At 40.3% G+C, this 21,217-nt stretch overlaps 1 long non-coding RNA gene across 1 annotated transcript in view; it reads right to left on the bottom strand.

The window, feature by feature from the left end:
- Positions 1–20,884: 20,884 nt before the first annotated feature.
- Positions 20,885–21,217, bottom strand: part of LOC122688358 — a 40,872-nt gene continuing 40,539 nt past the window's right edge. Inside the window, exon 3 of the long non-coding RNA XR_006339421.1 lies at positions 20,885–21,115. This is a non-coding gene — a long non-coding RNA (uncharacterized LOC122688358). The remainder of the gene's footprint in view (positions 21,116–21,217) is intronic.

The following is a 21,217-nucleotide window of genomic DNA, read 5'->3' as shown; positions in this document are numbered from 1 at the left end:
GCATACACACTGAGGAAACCAGATCTGAAAGAGACACATGCACCCCAATGTTCATCACAGCACTGTTTATAATAGCCAGGACATGGAAGCAACCTAGATGCCCATCAGCAGACGAATGGATAAGAAAGGTGTGGTACATATACACAATGGAATATTACTCATCCATTAAAAAGAATACATTTGGATCAGTTCTAATGAGATGGATGAAACTGGAGCCCATTATACAGAGTGAAGTAAGCCAGAAAGATAAAGACCAATACAGTATACTAACGCATATATATGGAATTTAGGAAGATGGTATTGATAACCCAATATGCAAGACAGAAAAAGAGACACAGATGTACAGAACAGACTTTTGGATTCTATGGGAGAAGGCGAGGGTGGGATGATCTGAGAGAACAGCATCGAAACACGTATATTATTAAGTGTGAAACAGATCGCCAGTCCAGGTTGGACGCATGAGACAGGTGCTCGGGGCTGGTGCACTAGGACGACCCAGAGGGATGGGATGGGGAGGGAGGTGGAAGGGGGGTTCGGGATGGGGAGCGCATGTAGATCCATGGCTAATTCGTGTCAGTGTATGGCAGGAACCACTACAATATTGTAAAGTAATTAGCCTCCAACTAATAAAAATAAATGGAAAAAAAATAAAATTTCCTTCTTAAAAAATATATCCTTTATTTGGCTTAATAGATTGCAGCTTAAATTTTTTTCTTTTTTTAATTGAGGTATAGTTGATTTACAATATTATGTTAGCTTCAGGTGTACAGCAAAGTGATTGGGATATACATATGTAAATATATATATATTATTTTTCTGATTCTTTTCCATTGTAGCTTATCATAAGATATTGGATATAGTTCCCTTTGGGGATCATTAGCTCTTAACTTAAAAGTTACAAACCCTCAGGCTTCTGTCTGCTGAAAGTGATAGTTGCACAGTTGTGGCTGACTCTTTGTGACCCCATGGACTGTAGCCCCTCTGTCCATGGAATTCTCCAGGCAAGAATACTGGAGTGGGTTGCCATTCCCTTCTCCAGGGGATCTTCCTGACCCAGGGATGGAATCCAGGTCTCCAGCATTGCGGCAGATTCTTTACCAGGGAAGCCCCTTAGGAGAACCCAAAGAGCATGTGGATTCTCCAAGATGAAGACCATGGGTAGGACCCAGGCTGGGGTCAATGCATGTGCCTTTTCCCTCTTGGCCTGGAACTCCCTGCTCCCTTGTAGCAATCAGGAACTGTGAATGGAAATGAAACAAAGAAACAGCTCCTCAGGGCTCCAGCAATCACCTTACAGAAAATGGCCAGAAATTCCACATATGACTTCTGCTCGTGCCTCGTTAGTAAGAAGTTTGTCATATGGCCACATCCAGCCTCAAGGGAACTTGGGAAATGTAGATTATAGTTGGATGGCCATGTACCCCAGAAGAAGAGCAGAATGAATTTTGAGGTCAACCAGTAGTCTACCACATCTCATTATATACAGTAAAAAATAGAAAACAAAGGAAGGAAATACACCCATTCATGGTGGCCATCTCTAGTATGGTTTGGTGTAATTTTTCTCTTTCCACTTTCTAAATTTTCTAAACTTTGTCCAGTTGTTATCTATTTCATTCATAAGATAATGAGAAACATTATTAATTTAAAAGAAAGAAGACTAGAAATTAATATTCTGAAATATTATCAGAAGTTGTCTTTGAAAAATGATACTATGTGCAATTTTTTCTTTATATTTTCTAAATTTTTTATAATCTATTTGAAGTCTTAGAAAGTAGTTCACCAAATGTCTTAGTTCCTACAGGGGCAGGTAGAAATAGTGTTACGGCCTATATTTGGGTCTCACACATGGCCACAATTACAGTGTTCTTCTGTCAGAGCCCTCTGTTTTCTTTGTTTTAAAATAGAAAGTAAGCCTGTTTGTGTATCACTCTCAGTAAAATGATGAACGACATGAAATTTTTCAACCTACCCCCCAAAGCTACCATTTTAAGCAATTAGTCTGTTCAATTCTAGAATGGAAGCTATATTCAACTGCTAACTAGTTTCCTTCCTAGTAGATTACAACTCTCCCCATCTACATAACAACTTCTCACCTCCCTGCTCAGCTACCCTCTTAGAGTTTTGCTGGCTCTTCCAGCCTCATACTTAGCATATATATTACATTCTACTGAAGCAACTTAGCAGTAGGTTTATCTCACTGAATTAAGTCCACCCCCACCCACCCACCCTGGTTTGTCTGTAGAAGGCTCAAGATGTCATCTTTCCCAGTATAACAAAATTTCAGTGGGACATTTTTGAAGACCTGAAGAAATAAATTCTGAATAATCAAACCATAGAGACTGAAAGAGTAAGAAATTAAAATATTAGGGAAGAAATAGGATTCTCTCAGTGACACTTAAACCATAAAAGTAACACTTTGCTCAAAGACAACTCTGTTTAGGAGCATGTACAACAGAGAAAAATTAAGGAAAGCAAACTTCAAAGAAAGAAAACAGTAAGCATCAGTACAATGGAAATGTTACAAAATTGCGAAATACTTCTATTTTTTTCACTTCTTGCTTACTTTCCTACACCTGGAATACTATATACCTGAACATCACAGGAAATCCAAATACCATTGCAAAAAAAAAAAAAAAAACCCACTAATAGAAACATCTCTCAGTATTTATAAGAACAAAAACTCCACCTTCATTTTTTCAGGATACAACTGATATGGTTCATGGTATGGCATTTTATTCTGTGAGTCCCACCAGATGATTTAATTGAAATAGGAACATGTAATTATTTAAGCATGTGTATCAGAATCACTCTGCATTAGGGATACTGAGCTCCTAGATAGCTGGTGTACACCTTCACGGTGTACCTGACCTATGTGATGGCTGATTAGGTAGGGAAGAAGGAAGAGAGGAGAGACAATGACAAATAGAAGTACAGTTATGTTTCACTTCTTATCTTACCTTAAAGTTCCAAAATATCTTCTTTCTTCTCCATCTTCCACTTACAAAACCTACTGACTGCTCTACTCTAGCTCATTTACTTTCTCCTTCAATTGTTTTGCCGATACTATAATTCTTTTAAACTTCACAACTTTGTAATTTCCTAAACATTTGCTGTGGCATAGTCCTTATTTCCTACCATTTTTCTTCTTTCCCCCCTGAGAAACATAAATTACATTGATTCCTGACAGTTGTTCTACATCTTTTTGTAAAGACTTAGACAAAAAATCAGCTAAGTCTGACATATTTATCTGCCAAATTATCCTGGGATTTTGTATTTGTAACTACTATTTTATTTATAATATAAAAAGAGTAAGTTTTTATTTATTTCCCTACTTGCAGGTTTCATTTTCCTCCCCTTGACTATCATATCTTAACATTCAGAAAACTAAGATCATGGCATCTGGTCCCATCACCTCATGGGAAACAGATGGGGAAACAGTGGAAACAGTGTCAGACTTTATTTTGGGGGCTCCAAAATCACTGCAGGTGGTGGCTGCAGCCATGAAACTAAAAGACACTTACTCCTTGGAAGGAAAGTTATGACCAACCTAGACAGCACACTAAAAAGCAGAGACATTACTTTGCCAACAAAGGTCCATCTGGTCAAGACTATGGTTTTTCCAGTGGTCATGTATGGATGTGAGAGTTGGACTGTGAAGAAAGCTGTGTGCCTAAAAATTGATGCTTTTGAACTATGGTGTTGGAGAAGACTCTTGAGAGTCTCTTGAACTGCAAGGAGATCCAACCAGTCCACCCTGAAGGAGATCAGTCCTGGGTGTTCATTGGAAGGACTGATGTTGAAGCTGAAACTCCAATACTTTGGCCACCTGATGCGAAGAGTTGACTCATTGGAAAAGACCCTGATGCTGGGAGGGATTGGGGGCAGGAGGAGAAGGGGACGCCAAAGGATGAGATGGCTGGATGGCTTCACCGACTCGATGGGCATGAGTTTGAGTAAACTCTGGGAGTCTGTGATGGACAGGGGGGCCTGGCGTGCTGCGATTCATGGGGTTGCAAAGAGTCGGACACGACTGAGCAACTGAACTGAACTGAGACTATCATATATGAAATGAAAGTGAAAGTGAAAGTTAGTCACACAGTCGTGTAGGACTCTGTGATTCAATGGATTGCAGCCTGTCCCTCTCCTCTGTCCATGGAATTCTCCAGGCAAGAGTACTGGAGTGGGTTGCCATTTTCTCCTCCAGGGGATCTTCTCAACCCAGAGATTGAACCTGGGTCTCCTGCATTGCAGGCAGATTCTTTACCAACTGAGCCACTAGGGAAACCCCATCATCTATGAAATACAATAGACAACTAAGATATAGGTAGATACCTTACATCTAAAAAAAAAAGAAAGAAAGATGAAGAAGAGGAGGAAGGGGGGAAACTTACTTGAAACACTCAGAAACTCAAGGCTTTGTAGAATAATCTAAAGATTATTGCTATCTTTGTAGACACAGCTTCTCACAATCCCTAACCCTTTAACACTCTCCAGGTCTTAGAGCTTTTGGCCTTCTGAATTAGGAATTATGTTTGTATCCCTATCAGTAAATTCCCTTGAAAATATTAAACTTGGCAACTGTGCTAGCTAAAGTCATCACTGTCTAGAAAATGTTTTAACAACAGCCTTTGTTGCAGTTTATTTTTAGCATGAGTTGATATGCCAGGTCACTACCAATTTTTGACTGAACTAGGAATCCTTTCTTTCTATCAAATGGGTCTTCCAGGAGAGAACAGCATATCCAGAATGACATGTTTTATGTTAATAAAACAGATTTCTTTGTTTTACTAGAGCCCACATCCATTGTCTCCCATAAGAGCCATTGTTCTCTCCAAAGGAAAACAGTCCCCACTGGTTCCAGGACAACAGAAAAGCAGACAGCTTAGGTGGGGAATGTGGCTAAGTCATTTAAATGGTAGCCTCCTTTCTAAAACAGAAAGAAAGGATCATTGCTATTTTTTTTATAATAAGGAGGAGGCAAATTCTTGATATAAATTTTGCAAATCTGTGAACTGATAATAAATTGTTAATCAGGGCTATGATTTTTTTAAGATAAGCTCTATGAAATTATGAATACAGAACATGTAGAGGAAATTTAGTTGCTATTGCCATCTGGAAGGCAAACTTGGAAGGTCAAAGACATCTAAGCCTGGAAAAATGTAGATGAGGCAATAGGATGAATAGCTGCTCCTTTTGCAAATGCTATTGATTTTCTTAACAACTAGCAATTGTAGACTTTTTATTGGATGCTTTCTTGATGATTGTTTATAGCAGAATACGATGAAAGACTCTAAATATGCAGATGGGTTTTGGAACAGTAGATTTTAAGGGGGAAATGTCAAATTTTTAAAATAAATCTGAAGAGGGAACATACATAGGATAATTCACTTTGACCTTCAAAACTAACTATACATTCTGAAATAAAATTCACATTGGCTTCTGTGTAATAAATGCTGCCTAGATTTGCATGGCCCTAATACAATAAGATTAAAAATATTCTATCACTGTTTATCCTTTGTGATCAGTTGTTTATCCCGTGTTAAACAAATATTGTGGGAAGAATAGATGGGAACAGGCTCCAAAACCGTTCCTTGGATGCTCATCAACAGAAACACAGAGAGACAGCTGAGCTCAGAACTTGGACAGATAAAATCCAACAGGAAAACCAAAAGAAAACTGACTAGAATTTTAAATCTTTTAACAATGAATAGAGTGTCGTGGGATTACTGGTATCAGTGCAAACCTGATGCTGTGGAAAATAACTTTGGATTTTTTTAATTCCAAAAAATAAATATATCAACTTGACTTTCCAAGGAGATCCTTAATGATACATGTGCCAAGGAAATGTATGCATGTATATATATATAATGTGTTTTATATATAGTCTTTTTTGAAAAAAAGCAGGAGAAAAAAAAAACATGAAGAACATATAACATATGGCATTCCCTATCGCCTCAGCTGGTGTTTGCCATTTCCTGCTTGTAACTTTCTTAATTTTACATCTTCTCCTCAATTTCAATATACTAGACATTTTAATCAGATTTGCAAGCTGGCCTTCCCGGTTTCTTCATGTGCTGCTCCAGCTCCTATTAATCTTTTCAGTTATATGACTAGGCCTATTTGATTTGAAGAAAAGCTAATAATTACAATGCCTAGGGCGTCTTCATGAATAATCAATAATGTGCTCAATGTGATGTGGCTGTCTGGGAAGCTACGCTCAGATGCAAAAAGCAATCAAATAAAAATGTATTCTAACATTTTAATCAAATTTTATGGGATGAGTATACGTGATGTTAGTGAGAGTAAAAACCAATGAGTGGTGTGCAGGCAGCTGATGAAACAAAAAGTATAATTGACTTCGAGTAGCTTAAGTATTGGCCCTTGGAGTTGGATCTCAATTTTGTTAACTTCTGGCCCCAGCCAAAGCTAGGCCACGTAATGAAGCAGTTCTCTTTCAGAAAAACAGGAAAGCAAAACTGTCCATTTAGCCTCAGGCAAATGGACTGTATGTCCACAGTCCAAAATAACAAGGAGTTCCAGGGCTCTAGGCTAGCTGATGCTGAAGCTGAAGAAACTCCAACACTTTGGCCACCTGATGCAAAGAGATGACTCATTTGAAAAGATCCTGATGCTGGGAAAGATTGAGGGCAGGTGGAGAAAGGGGTGACAAAGGATGAGATGGTTGGATGGCATCATCAACTCAATGGATATAAGTTTCAGCAAGCTCCAAGAGATAGTGAAGGACAGGGAAGCTTGGGGTGCTGCAATCCATGGGGTCACAAAGAGTTGGACACGAGTGACTGAACAACAGGCTGGCAAAACCCTCCTCCCCAATTCCAAAGTCAAAAGTGAAAGCAAACCAAAACAAGGCAAAAAGTGAAAGCCATTTAACAAATTCTAGAATAAATGCCAAGTTGTTCTTAACTAGATATCAGAGTTACTGGGAAATATTAGGTATTCAGGGTAATACCCCATTCTTAAGAACCCTAAGAGCTACAGAGTTCTTAGAGTTTACTCAGCAACTACACCAAAGAGTATAGCTGGCAAATGCACAGAGCAACCCACTCGAAACACATTCTATCAGATGCTGGCAGCAATGTCTAAGATTAGGGAATATTAGTTAAGGAAATAATGTGATCAGCCAGGGCTCAGATGCTCAGTCATGTCCGACTCTTTGACCCCAGGTATTGTAGTCCACCAGGCTCCTCTGTCCATGAGATTTTCCCAGCAAGAACACTTGAGTGGGTTTCCATTTCCTCCTCTGTAATCAGCCAGGGCTTGATGTTAGGTTTTCCAGAGGGATTCTGAGCTAATTTCCTAGAAGTATATATACATAGGCAGGAATTCCTCCCATTTTCTCAATGTCACTAATTAAGGTGGTTATTAGAGACCTGGGATTTCACATTATTCTAAATGTCCCAGCATGTGTGATTTACAAACTCATCCTAGCATCCTAGCACCTTCTTAATGTACCTCCTCACGAAATTTTCTAATGGAGAATGATTGATTACCTCTTCACAAGTCCTTCTCCTCATGAGGATGATCAGGTTTTAATGCGAGTTTTACAGATACTACTAGACATTTATGAAATTTGAGAAGTAGTAGATAAGGTTAAAAATAAAAAAGATACACATTCTCTAGGCAACCAGTTTTGATATCATTTCCATTGGATCATCTAGCCTTTTTTTAAAAATATTTATTTATTTATTTGAATGCACTGAATCTTAAGTAGTCTTAGCCACTGGACCACCAGGGAAGTTTGGATTATCTAGTTCTTGATATAAAAGTTCATACATCAAAGTGTGAATCCACAAATATGGAACCAGGACCCCATATACCAAACAGCACAGACATACTTCCTCAGTTATAGAAATTAAAACTCTCTTCTGGTTACAAACCCCCTATTTAGAATCTTTTAAGTTTTTTAAACTTACTCATAAAAAGAGCTTTCATTACCTTATGTCAATGTAAAACTAATTTCTCTACAAAACAAAATCAACAGACAAATTCAAAATTAAAACATCTGAGAATCTCACATGGATCAGAGTTCCAAATCAGAAAGAAATTTTAAGGCAAGAGAATCTTTAAATCTGAAAGAAATCATGTCTGAATAATGCTAGATATAAGCATTTACATTAGCAAAAGAAACAGGCACAAGGATAAAAAATGACACAGTTAAGGAAGACCAAAACTTAGCCTATCCTCACATATAATTCAACATTTCCATTCCTTGGTCTAAAGCCTTATCCTAGCCTAAACAATTCATAGGAAACTAAGACCTATGGCAATTAGGTATAACCATCTGTAAATCACCCAGAAAATGATTGAAAGTGTAGTATCAAAAGACTGACAAGAAGGAAACTCTTATGATGAGAATTTACAGCATTCAAGGAAAATAAAGCAGTGAAGCCAGATGTCAAAATATGTATTTAGTGACTCATAAAATTTCATTGCCCCAAAGTGAAAAAAATGAATACCACAGTTAGGCAACATTTTCAGCAGATGCCCCTAAAATACTTCTAACTTTAAAATAGTTCTTTAAATCTTCTCGAAGTGCTTGCTATTTACTTATATTTCTTTTCATTTATTAACATTTTTTTACCACTGTCCTACAGAATTAAGGACTGGATCCAGGAGAAAAATCAAGGTAAACTCAACTTCAGGTTCATCATACTCTGCTTATCCACATGTAATTCACATTAGCTCCAAACATGTCATCAGTGGGGATAAGCTGAGGAATAAAGCAAGAGAAGGAAATGGATCCATTTTAATCATCTCTCTCTTCTCCATCTGTATAAAAGGCAATCAACAAGATATACCTCTTACATGTACCTCTTACATTTAATGTTTTAACATTGTTTCAAAAATCCCAGATTTAAAAAAAAAAAAACTGGCTTCCCTGATAGCTCAGTTGGTAAAGAATCCACCTGCAATGCAGGAGACCCTGGTTTGATTCCTGGGTGGGGAAGGTCCTCTGGAGAAGGGATAGGCTACCCACTTCTGTATTCTTGGGCTTCCCTTGTGCCTCAGCTGGAAAAGAATCTGCCTGCAATGTGGGAGACCTGGGTTAAATCCCTGGGTTGGGAAGATCCCCTGAGAAGGGAAAAGGCTACCCACTCCAGTATTCTGGCCTGGAAAATTCCATGTGTGAGGCTGCCAGGGTTAATACCATGATGGGCGGCCTGGACCTAAGTTTTAGCTTCCCCCGAAATGGTAAGATTCCCTACCCCCATCAGGTAACCTGGAGCCAGCCAATCAATATGCGCCCAGTAAGAACAAAGGGAGAGCTGAAAAGCCCGCGAAAGTCTGTACCGATAGAATTACTTTGCAAACATGTAACCAATCCGCTTAAGCCAGCTACTAACCGCTTTTGCATATCTTATAAATTTGTGTACCAAGCTTGAGCTCGGCGCTTTCTGACCCTGCACCACTGTGATGTTTGTGGCAGAAAGCCCTGGCTCGAGACAGTAATAAACTTCCCTTTTTGCGAGTTGCATTGTCTTGGAAGCCTTCTCTCTCTTCCCGCTCGGGGATTCGGACATAGGGCATAACACATGGACTATATAGTCCATGGGGTCGCAAAGAATTGGACATGACTGAGCGACTTTCACTTTCACTTAAAAAACCCGAAAAACATTGGAGAATCTGAAGAAAACACTAGGCATGAGAAGCTCTCCCCAACCCCTCAACCCCCAGAAGACTTTAGATTCAGGTAAAAGTGGAGACCCAGGAGCCAAATCTGTCACAGGTGTGTTTTGTTAACTGGGGTGCCTTTCCATGGAGCAACTTCATGACCGCATGGATTGTCGCCCACCAGGCTCCTCTGTCCATGGACTTCTTCAAGCAAGAATACTGGAGTGGGTTGCCATTCCCTTCTCCAGGGGGTCTTCCCAACCTAGGGACCGAACCCTGGTCTCCTGCCTTGCAGACAGATTCTTTACCATCTGAGCCACCGGGGAAGCCCTTTCATACAGTATCATTCCTCAGTTGCCAAAACCCCAACCACTACATATTATATTTCACAGAAGCACTTCACAGTTTACTTTTTTAAAAAACTGGAGGATAATTGCTTTACAATGCTGTGCCAGCCTCTGCCGTACAACAATATGAATCAGTCAAGTTTACATATATCCCCTCCCTTCCGATCCCCCCCACACACACACAATTCTCTTATCTGTTACTCACTGTATACATTTCAGATTTTGACCCCTTCAAATGAAGATTTATCTTCATGCTTTCACATGAACTTAACCTTAAAGTCTGTCACCTAGAACCACCATTCACTAGGTAATTCAGTTCAATTCAGTTCAGTCGCTCAGTCATGTCTGACACTTTGCAACCCCATGGACTGCAGTACACAAGGCTTCCTTGTCCATCACCAACTCGTGTCCATTGAACCACTGATGCCATCCAACTGTCTCATCCTCTGTCGTCCCCTTCTCCTCCCACCTTCAATCTTTCCCAGCATCAGGGTCTTTTCAAATGAGTCAGCTCTTCGCATCAGGTGGCCAAAGTATTGGAGTTTCAGCTTCAGCATCAGTCCTTCCAATGAATATTCAGGACTGATTTCCTTTAGGATGGACTGGTTGGTCTCCTTGCTGTCCAAGGGACTCTCAAGAGTCTTCTCCAACACCACAGTTAGATTATCTAATACATTTCTGCCTAGATTTTGGCATATCAGAAAAATCAGAAGGGCCTCTTAAAAATATAGATGTCTGAACCCCATCCCTGATCTACTGAATTAAATATCTAAGGGTGGAGGTGGGGTTGGGGTGGGCGGGTGGAAATAGTCTAAACATCTACACAGGTGGATCTGATGAGCTGCGAAGGTTACAAACCATTTCTTTATTATATCCAGTAATGAAGAACTCACTGCCTCCCAACAGATTTTTGGATAACAATGTAAGAAAGTTCTTTCCTCAGGCAAGACTTAATGTTCACACTAGAGATGGAGAAGTGTTACCTGCCTCTTAGCCTGGGGTGGTGTGAGTCTATCAGAGAGCCTTGTCAAAATTCGCAGGAGTTTGTTACAGGAACTATTCTCCACTTCTTCCACTTCCAGCCACATGTTTCATTCCCTACTGGCTCCGTTTTGAGAACATATTCCACCTCCATGTCCATATGAAAGCTGAAGCTACCTATTCAGGTGTTGCAGCTGTCACTAACAGTATCCTGGTGATGGGATGAAATAGATTTTGCTTCAGAAACTATGAAAAGAAATCCGGCGTGCAAAAATGACACGTTATGAAATGACGAAGTACAACATCTGGCTCCAAAGTGAGTAATACAGGTGCCATTAAGGAGATAAACAGGAAGCTTCTTTATTAAATAGCAAAGTTACATTTCCAGGCTATTTTGGACTTTCTCTACAGGTGTTGGAGAGATTAATTCTCATGCCTACTTATCAATTCAGTCAAAATAACATTACAATGGATTTCACCAGGTGTTTGGTTGATTTAGGTGAAAGAACTGATTATTATAACAAAAATTCATTCACATGATTGTCAACAGAAATTTACCAGCTGTATGTCAAAAATATATTATTATAATACCAAGTCAAAACTGTACAGCACTTTATACCTTTCAAAGCGCACGCTCACAAATAATCTCTTCAAAACTTTAAAGAAACCTTGAAACCCATATGATAGATGAAGAAACAGAGCCTTCTGTCAAATGACTTATCCAAATTTACTCAGTAAGGATCAGAACCTGCACAAATCCCAGATTTCCCATATCTAAGGACGTGCTCAACTTCTGGGAACTAGATTACAACAAAACAATAACCAACATTTATCTAACCATGATTCTGGAAAACACATGATCGAACAGGACAAAATGCAGCAAAGAAAGAAAATGTGAAAAACATCTATTTCTGACTACTTAGGGGATGTGCCAGTTTTCAAATTGAACTCTAAGATGTTACTGATGGTGTAAACATCTACAACCAATCCTCAGGCCCCTCAGGAGTCAGTCGTCAAAGGCACAGATGTAGGGCAGGGAAAAGAGGAATGAGGCCACCTTACAGGTACGAAGCCCTTTGAACAGTCACACAGAAGAGATGAGACCTATCTCCCTGCCTGGTAAATACTGGCTGAGGAGTCTTAAGACACAGGAGCATGTGAGGAAATAACATGTGAAGTACAGCTGAAAGGGCTCTATAGGAACTTCCCTGGTGGTCCAGTGGTTAAGAATCTGCCTTGCAATGCAAGGGATGCATGGTCAATCCCTGGTTGGAGAACTAAAATCTCACAAGCCATGGAGCAAAGATCCTCTATGACACAACTTAGCCCTGTGTGCCGCAACTAAGACCCAATGCAGCCAAATAAATAAATATTAAGAAGAAAAAAAAGAGCAGCAGGGCTCTGTAAACCTCAGCCACAGTAATGCTGGTGGTCAACCATGATGGGAGATAGAGCTAAAGTCCAAGGCAGATACTCGACTCAGTAAATAAAGAACTTTGAAAATATAGTACATTATGTGCTATTTCATTCTACCATGTTTGTTTCCGCATGCAAACTTAAGTGATGGTAAAGTGAGGAAGAATGTCTCTTAAATATCCAGATCTTAATGCCCTACATGATTCAGCACCTGGATCATTAGTCTGAGACAAGGAGAAACTGACAGTGAAAACAGTGCACCCACTTTATTAAAATATATGGGGATGAAATTAGATATAGAATGACTCCCTCTTCCTACACAATTCCTTGCTATTTAGGACATTTTACTAGAAAACTATGAAATTGTTAGCAAACTGCAAATTTCTTATAGGTATGAACCACATAGTTTTGTTTTATTTCACTCTCCAAATTTTATTAATTTTTATATTGATTTTTAGGATCAAGAAACTTATTCAAAATGGCATGTATCCCTATTCTAATATTTCTTAAATATATATTGCTCAGTTACTCAGTCCTGACTCTTTGCAACCCCACAGACTATAGTCCGCCAGGCTCCTCTGTCCGGGGAATTTTCCAGGGAAGAACACTGGAGCTGGGTACTATTTCCTCCTCCAGAAGATCTTTCCAACCCATGGGTTGAACCCGAATCTCCTGCATCTCTTGCATTGGCATGCAGATTCTTTACAACTGCGCCACCTGGAAAGTCCATATGTATATATATATATATATATATTTACATATGGGTTTGTATGTATATATACATACCTAAAAAATAGATACATTTCTCCTGGACCAGCTATAAGCCTCTCAGAAAAAGTCTCACAGTCAATGGACCCTGAGCAGTAGAGTAGTAACTACAGGAGGTACTGGACAGGCAGGCCTAGGAGAGCATATTCTCCCCCAGGGCCAGCACATGGCTGGGTGATCACAGAAGACTGTTCAGGGTGTGGGCTGTCATGCTGCTGGGCAGTTCACTAAGATTATGGGGGAGGAAGCTGTAACAGAGCCACTGCTAAGCCAGGATTGCAGCCAGACCCCAGACGTTTTCTCTCACTAGAACTAAGGGGAGGGCCAAGTCAGCAAAAAACCATGTTACGAGGCCAAGGGCACTTCAGAGCTCCTTCAGCAAGAATCCAGAGGGCAGGCCAAGGCAAACATCACTCACCCATTGCCAAAAGGATAATGGCATCTTCTCTCACCCATCTTGAGAAGAAGAAAGAAGGGAAGACTCTTGAGAAGGGGAAGGGAAAGACAAATCCAGGTTTTATAGTGCCTGAAGCTTTTACAGTATAAAGACTCATGTTCAGGAAAAAGAATGCAAAATAGAAATAGAAAATTGCTAGGGTGACTCCCAGGGACTTGGGAGGGTCCCAGGCAAGTGAATCCCTGAAGCATAGGCTGCTCTTAAATTCACCCCTGGGAAGGGACCCTGAAAAACTAAGTAATTACAGAAAAGAGACTGTTTTGAACCTGCAGAGAAGAAGGTATGTGTTATTGGCATAGCCAATGCGCTCTGCCATCAGTGGGAATGAGGTCTCTAGAGAACTATGAAATCAGTTGTAGAAAATAAAGTGAAAATATGAGTCTTGGTGTGTAAATTTCTACCACCTGCTACATTTTCTATGTTCAGAAATGTAAAAGTCAGTTTGTAAATCACTCGAAAAGAAATAAGCTACTGAAAGTCAGATTTGAGTTTTATAGCTGTCTGAGTTTAACCCAACACATGCCCATAACAATGGGGGATATAAACCACTTGAAAGCAATAAATGTAAGGATGATTAAGATCACCAGATATATAGCTCCCACAAATATTTTTCACTTTTCTCAAAATTGCACTAAAAGCTACTCTAAGACAGTAGGTTCTCAGAGGACACACGACGTTCACCCTTTTCCAACTACAAAGATGTATAAGACTGGATTTTTAAAAATATACACTTCAACAAAAACAGCATTTCACAACAGATTGAATGCAAGAGCAGACATGCGAATCCAGCTGTCTTCTAATAGGCCAAAAAAAAAAATGGAGATTTTCAAAAATGCAGAACAATCTGAGCCACTGTTTTATTTTTTTATTTTAAGAAATAATATTTATATATGAATGTATAATAAATATATGTTACTTCTGTTAGAAATGATAAGTCCATCATATATTAGTTTTAAATAAATGCTTAAATTTCTCTAACTATTAATGTGTTAAATATTGATATAACCCACATAAACCAAAGGTCTTTGGGGTCCTCAAGAGTTGTTAAGGGTGTAAAGAGATCCTGAGAACCACTGGCCTGTGAGAACCAAGGCACGTGTTGTATACCAAGTTTTATAGCAAAGGAATCAACAATAAAATATTGTTCTTCTTTTACAGCATTAAGGATCAAGTAGAGAGAAAGAACACATAAATAGCACAGATATCATATTAACAGTGACTTTGGGCCTCAACTTCAATGTCACTCTCTTAGAAAATCTTCCACGACCACCCCCATCCAAAGGGCCTCCCTCTCCCTCCTCCTCTCCTTCTCCTTCTCTTTGGCTGAGTGTACATCTTCTTACCCTATTTCCTCCAGAGCACATATTAAAAATCTCTATTTTCTTTCTTTCTTCTGTTTTCTATGTGTTTGTTTGCTGTAGTCCCCAGTCTTTTCTCGCTATTATCTACATGCATGCATGCTCAATCACATCTGACTCTGTGACCCAGTGGACTGTAGCCCGCCAAGCTCCTCTGTCCCTGGAATTCTCCAGGTAAGAACGCTGGAGTGGGTTGCCATTTCCTCCTTAAAGGGATCTTCCCAACCCAGGGATAGAATTGTATCTCCTGCTTGGCAGGCATATTCTTTACCACTGAGCCACCTGGGAAGACCCATTATTATCTACTTCTCCCCTCAAATATCAGTTCCATGCAGACAGGGACCTGGATTATCTCATTCTATGCTCAGGCCTCAGCACCTTCATAAAGGTCTGACACATAGCAGGGGCTTCATTAATATTTGTCAGTTGACTGAATGAACTAACTGAATCTGTTAAATACTTGTTTCCGGAGCTATAAAATAAGAAAAACTGAGAAATCCAGATGACATTTTAAAAAAATGTGTTACTTGTCCTTTTCTGAAGTACTGAATGTTTCTTAAATATTAAAGGAGCTACTGGTCTCCCTATAGTTTCTCTTGTGAAGCACTGTGGTCGTGCCCATAGCCAAGGAGATATGGACCTCCAGTTGAAATATTTTCCATCATTGGAAGATGACACCCAACTACATATCCTGGAAAAACCTGCTGGATTGCATCTAAGACTGACAGAACTTTGTTACGTATTTATCTCTGACCATATTTACTGTTGCTTTTTGTATAAATTTGTTCTACTAACACTAGCTCTGATTTGACCAGCATATCAAACATGCACACAGCACACACACAGAAAGAACCAAACTCAGGCCATGATAAACATATACTTCCATCTAAACAAGAAATTTGTGCTAGAGAAAGGCTGTTAAGTGATAATCCTTTAAGTGTTTTCACCTAGGCAAAGGAAGCTCATCAAGCATTTAGAAAGAATGTATATTATTATGTATGCAACCAGTGTTCCCTTAAGCAGAGAACCTGATCTTTGCTTACAATCAGCTCATAAACAATGTTGTTCAGGTCATTACATTGCTTCTGGGTCTGCATAGACCTAAACAGTGTAGCTGCTGCAAAGGTGTATCATAGTCATGGCGTATGGTCCACATCCTCTATCTGCCCCAGCAAACAGCATGCACCATGCTTAGTCGCTCAGTCATATCTGACTCTTTGTGACCCCATGGACTGTAGCCCACCAGGCTCCTCTGCTCATGGAGATTCTCCAGGCAAAAATACTGGAGAGAGTTGCCATGTCCTCCTCCAGGGTATCTTCCCAACCCAGGATCGAACCCAGGTCTTCCTCATTGAGGGTGGATTCTTTACCAGCTGAATCCCAGCCAAGAGCATGACCTTGCTTAAATCACTAACCCTTGTACCACAGTGTTTCTACTTGTAAGACGTGGATCACAATTCCTGTCCCATGTGCTCCTGTAAGAATGTTGTAAAAAAATGAGATTACTGATAGCAAAGCTCTTTGTTTGAAAGGTGCTATTTAAATCACAAGTACTATTATTAGTGCTCTCTGCACCTTTTCAGCTAATGGACGATGCAACAGATGGGACCAAGAAGATGTTTGATACTATTGATATTTCCCTTGGAGTTTTTTCTTCTTCCCACCTCTCTTATTTATTATTTATTAAAATTCTAACTCTCATCTACATAACAAGAAGAAAACAGAAGGCTTCTGTGTTCTGGCTGAATTTACAAAGATCACCTTATCCAGGCAGTTTAAAAATGTATTATTCCAGTGCATTTTTTTCCCCTTGGAGACACCGTGTAGCATGTAGGATCTTAATTCCCAGACCAGGGATCAAACCCATGACCCCTGCAGGGGAAGCGTAGAGTCTTAACCACTGGACCACAAGGGAAGTCCCTATCTCTTCATTTTTAAATGCATTGAGGTCTTACCAGCAGAAACAACAGACACAACTGGATTAAGATGTTATAGATGTGCTAGGATTTCTTTCGTTTCTTTTAAAATCTCCTTTTCAGGTGTTTGGGGCTTATAAAATAAAAATTTAAAAAGGATTTTTGAACCCCACCTATACTAAAAATGCTTATCTGGAAGGTAAAATGTAAACACTTTAATAGAGTAGCATTAACTACTGGCCAGAGATACAGTGAGCCTTTACAGTTCAATGAAGGAGGGGATCAGGAAAACCTGGTAATGAAGGTCCTGCCCACTAGGAAACAGAAGGAGAGGGTTGGAGGTGTGATCTAGCAGGTGGAGGTGTGAAAGCAGAGACACAGGAGGTTTGTAAAGGACAGCTTGATTCATAGACCCAAGCTCCCAGCAGTCTCCAATCACCTGCTTATTCTCTGCCTAAAATCACCTATGACCAAACCAATTCCATCCTGAATGTGACTGAGTCTTCCTTTTAATACAAGTTATTTCAACAGTTGACTGACCGGCATGGTGCACTTTAAGCTGTAAAACACAACTAAGGTGAGGGAAAGAGCGATGCCTACTAAGACCCTTTGTGTGCATGCGTGCTCAGCTGCTTCAGTCATGTCCAACTCTTTTCAAACCCATTGACTGTACTCTGCCAGGCTCCTCTGTCCATGGGATTTCCCAGGAATGGGTTGCCATTTCCTTCCCCAGGGGTCTTTCCTGACCCAGGGATGGAACCCGCATCTCCTGCTTGGCAGGCAGATTCTTTACCACTGAGCCACCTGGGAAGCCCCAAGAAAGACACATTATTTAGTCCCAGTTTGATTTAACTCAGACACCTAAAGGATGCTGTTAAAGCTGCTGAAGCAAGTCTCCAATGAGCAGTCTGCTGCCGGGCAGGATAAAGGAAAAAGGAACAGGTTGTGCCTGTTTATTGCCTCTTGGTGTTGATCCCAAATAAATGGATGCTAATTGAGAGGCAGTGTGGCTTCATAGTTTATGACACCCTGAGTGTATGCTAGGAAGTCTCAGGAGGGCCACTTTAAATTAAACCTAATGTTAAACTCTGCTTAATTAGCACTGCTGTAGTGGATTTCACTTTTTCCTGTTCAGAGAAGAATGTGGTATGTTACAGTTTTCCTGCTGCAAAACACTCAACTATCAGATAGAGGTGAAGAAGTGATTTGGGAACTGAATGACTTGCTGGCAAAGAACCAGACAGGATGGCATTTTACTAATTAAGATGAGTGGTGTGCTAACCAGATGGGAAGAATACAGAGTGGAACAATGGAGAGAAATCCTCAGAATGACACCATTATTTTGGAAACTGTTATGAATCAGATGGGTGCTGGGGGCCTATAAGCAATTTCCAATAAAAATGAGCCAGTCACTCTTGAACATTCTGAGAGTAAAAGCGCTAAGGCTGTTGAGAACCGAAACTTCTGACTTCCGTGTAATTCATCTGTACCTGGTGGGGGTATGACGGTAATAGCAGTGGTGGAAGGAGCCCCTACTTTTGCCAAATACCACTGCCAGCACACTGCTCCGCCTTTGATCTCCCTTAATCTTATCCTTGATGCTTGCTTTTGCTTTGCTCCCATTAACACAGAAGCTGTGCAGGCTTTACGCATCAGTTTAAGTTCCTTTGTCGTGGGCCAGAGTCAGAGGAGACCCTTAGGCTGCCAGTCACCCAATCTGCTGGTGACTTCATCTGCAGCAGACATGGAAGCACAAGATTGTTTGTCTCTGGACTGACCACCAGATACTTGGCCCTGGGCAACACATAAAGTCCAACCGGGGCCAGAGGTGCCTTCACAGATTGACAGCAACAAGTTGACCCAAAAGAGAGAGAAATTCAAGCTTGTAGCTTTACCTAAAAGCTACTAAGTGAATGGTCCTACTCAGAGTCTCAGGAGGAAAACTCTGACGTTGACCACTGCACAGCTGCCTTCCTCTGCCAATGACAACTACTGTCATCCCATAATAAAGAGATGATAATTCAGCTCTCTGATGCAAGTCAAAACACTCACATCTCCTGCTCACAAGGAGCCAGCATAAAATGGGTACTGAGCTCGGAGAACAGGTGTGTTTGCGCTTGGAGGAAGCAGCTAGGGATATGAAAATGACTTAGCAGCTGGTGAAAAAGAAGATTGAAGCTGTGCCAAGCAAAGGGTGTTTTTTCCTAATTATGCAAAAGCCTTAATTTCATTGATCATGTTGTTCTCTTCTTTCTCCATCTAAATAATATAAAATCTATGTAACCACTCTTTGGGGAAGTCAAAAACATTGCCAGGAATGCTTATTAAGGGAATGAGGGTCGAAAAACACTCTTTAGTGGATAAGCTTGCTATTTTCTCAGGGTTTGTGAACCATGCTAAGCTTAATTAGAAAAAAAATGAAAGATGTAATAAAATGAGATGTAGTCATTAGAGCTGGAAAAAAAAAAAAAAACAGCCTAGGAAGAGTAACCTCTGAAAACAAGATCCAGGAAACCTGAAAGGCTCTTTTTTTATTTGCACTGCTATTTAATTGTTGGCATGCATTCCTTTACTCATTTGACAAACGTATTTTGTGCCAGGCACTGAGACACATGTTTAGAATATAAGGATGAAAAGTTCGTTTTCTGCCTCCCACAATTGCACATAATCTAGGGGTGAAAAATTGTTTCACCCTAATTCAGCTGAAGTGGTAGTGCGAGCAGCTGCTTAGACAGAACTTCACTCTAATTGAGAAGGTTAGCCTGACCTTTTATCTAAAGTGCAAGTTCCAGTTTCTAAAGTTGCAGTTCGGTGGAGTCCTTGTGATGATTTGTAAGAAACTTAACAAATGATTTAAACTGAGAACAAGGACCTTGCTCACTCACATACGACGATGCTATCCAGAAGGCTTGCTCCGTGATCCTGCAAGTAATCCTATGTGAGCATATAACCCATATATGCTCATCTTCTCCAAACCAAATAAAGTTAAAGACCCAAATCAATAAAGTAAGAAACCTCCCCAACATTCACATTGAAAAGAACAACTGCTTAAAAAATATGTTCATAACATCACTGCCCTTTGCCTCGTTTCTTTCCCACCCAAGGAAGCAACATGTGCCAAGAGACCAAGGAGCGGAAGCTACCTTCTGACTCTACAGCTTGTGGTTGTGAACCGACACGACACATCTCTCCACACTGTCAGAAACGGCGTCAGCCGTCCTCCGAGCTGGAAACAGCAGTCACAGGCTGAGGTTCCATGTCGCTCTGTTTGATTTAGAGAGTGTCAATCACTGTGTGGTCTCAGATACATTGACTTGTTCACTGTTTGGTAACATTGCAATGACAATGTGTTTTAAATATATGCTGGAAGGACAATTTAAACACTTGACAGCAGTGAGAGTCAAGACAGACCATATTTTCCTTGCTGCATCTAGTATGCAAGAGAATCTGCACAGACCGCCAGTGTTTTATTGTCATTTACATAGTCTTCGAGTGTAGAAGGGTTGGTTAAACAGGCAATTCGCTGGTTGGTTTTACCTTGAGAGCCTGATGGAGGGATGAAAGGTTACTAGTTGAAGAGAACAAAGAGGACTAGAACCACAGGCGCCAACCCACACGTTTCCTATTCATTTTGCTCATTCTCTGCGCTGCCTCTTTCCTTAAACCCTGCTCCCACCCCCAGGCTACTGTTCGGGAACTGTATGCTTAACACTGTCCATGTAACACTTTCAAACCGGTCATCCACATTTATTAAAAGAAAGGATCCAAGGAGAATGCAAAGAAAGAAAAAATATAAAACACAGTATGGCAGGACAATTTACTGATGTACTAAATTATGCTTTATTCTCAAATTACACTTCCGTCTTCAGCCCACTTCCAGAAAAAGAGCCACACCCTTTAGGTTCCTTTGTTGCAGGAGCTCAGGGTTTCCTTTTTGACTTTGTTTGTCAACACTTAAGAGCTCCTTGAAGGTATCATGGTATTATGTCATAAGGATGATGAGAAAGAAGCTATCTGACAGAGAGAGGGGGTCCCTTCCTCTCTTATCTGGGAAGAGAGGAGCTTACAACCTGTACCGCTTACCCTACGTGGAGCTTCAGCAGAGAAGATGTCCAGGGCCAGGTGTCATGGCAACAGTAGGGTTGGCTGCTTCAAGGAGACACTCACAGGCTTAGACAAAGTGCATATCAGTGGTGACATGTGGTCTCTGACTCTATTTTCTGGGCAAAATTTAAACCTCTGGAAGGAAGCAAAAGGAGTAATGACAAAGGTTGGATTTGTTTTTTAACTTGCTTAGTAACTCACAGGAAATAAAGTCATACAACATTTCTTAGTCACACA

The sequence above is a fragment of the Cervus elaphus genome, chromosome 33, assembly GCF_910594005.1.
Source record: "Cervus elaphus chromosome 33, mCerEla1.1, whole genome shotgun sequence".
NCBI classification, from domain to species: Eukaryota; Metazoa; Chordata; class Mammalia; order Artiodactyla; family Cervidae; genus Cervus; species Cervus elaphus.
This window is presented reverse-complemented; position numbering and strand designations above follow the sequence as displayed.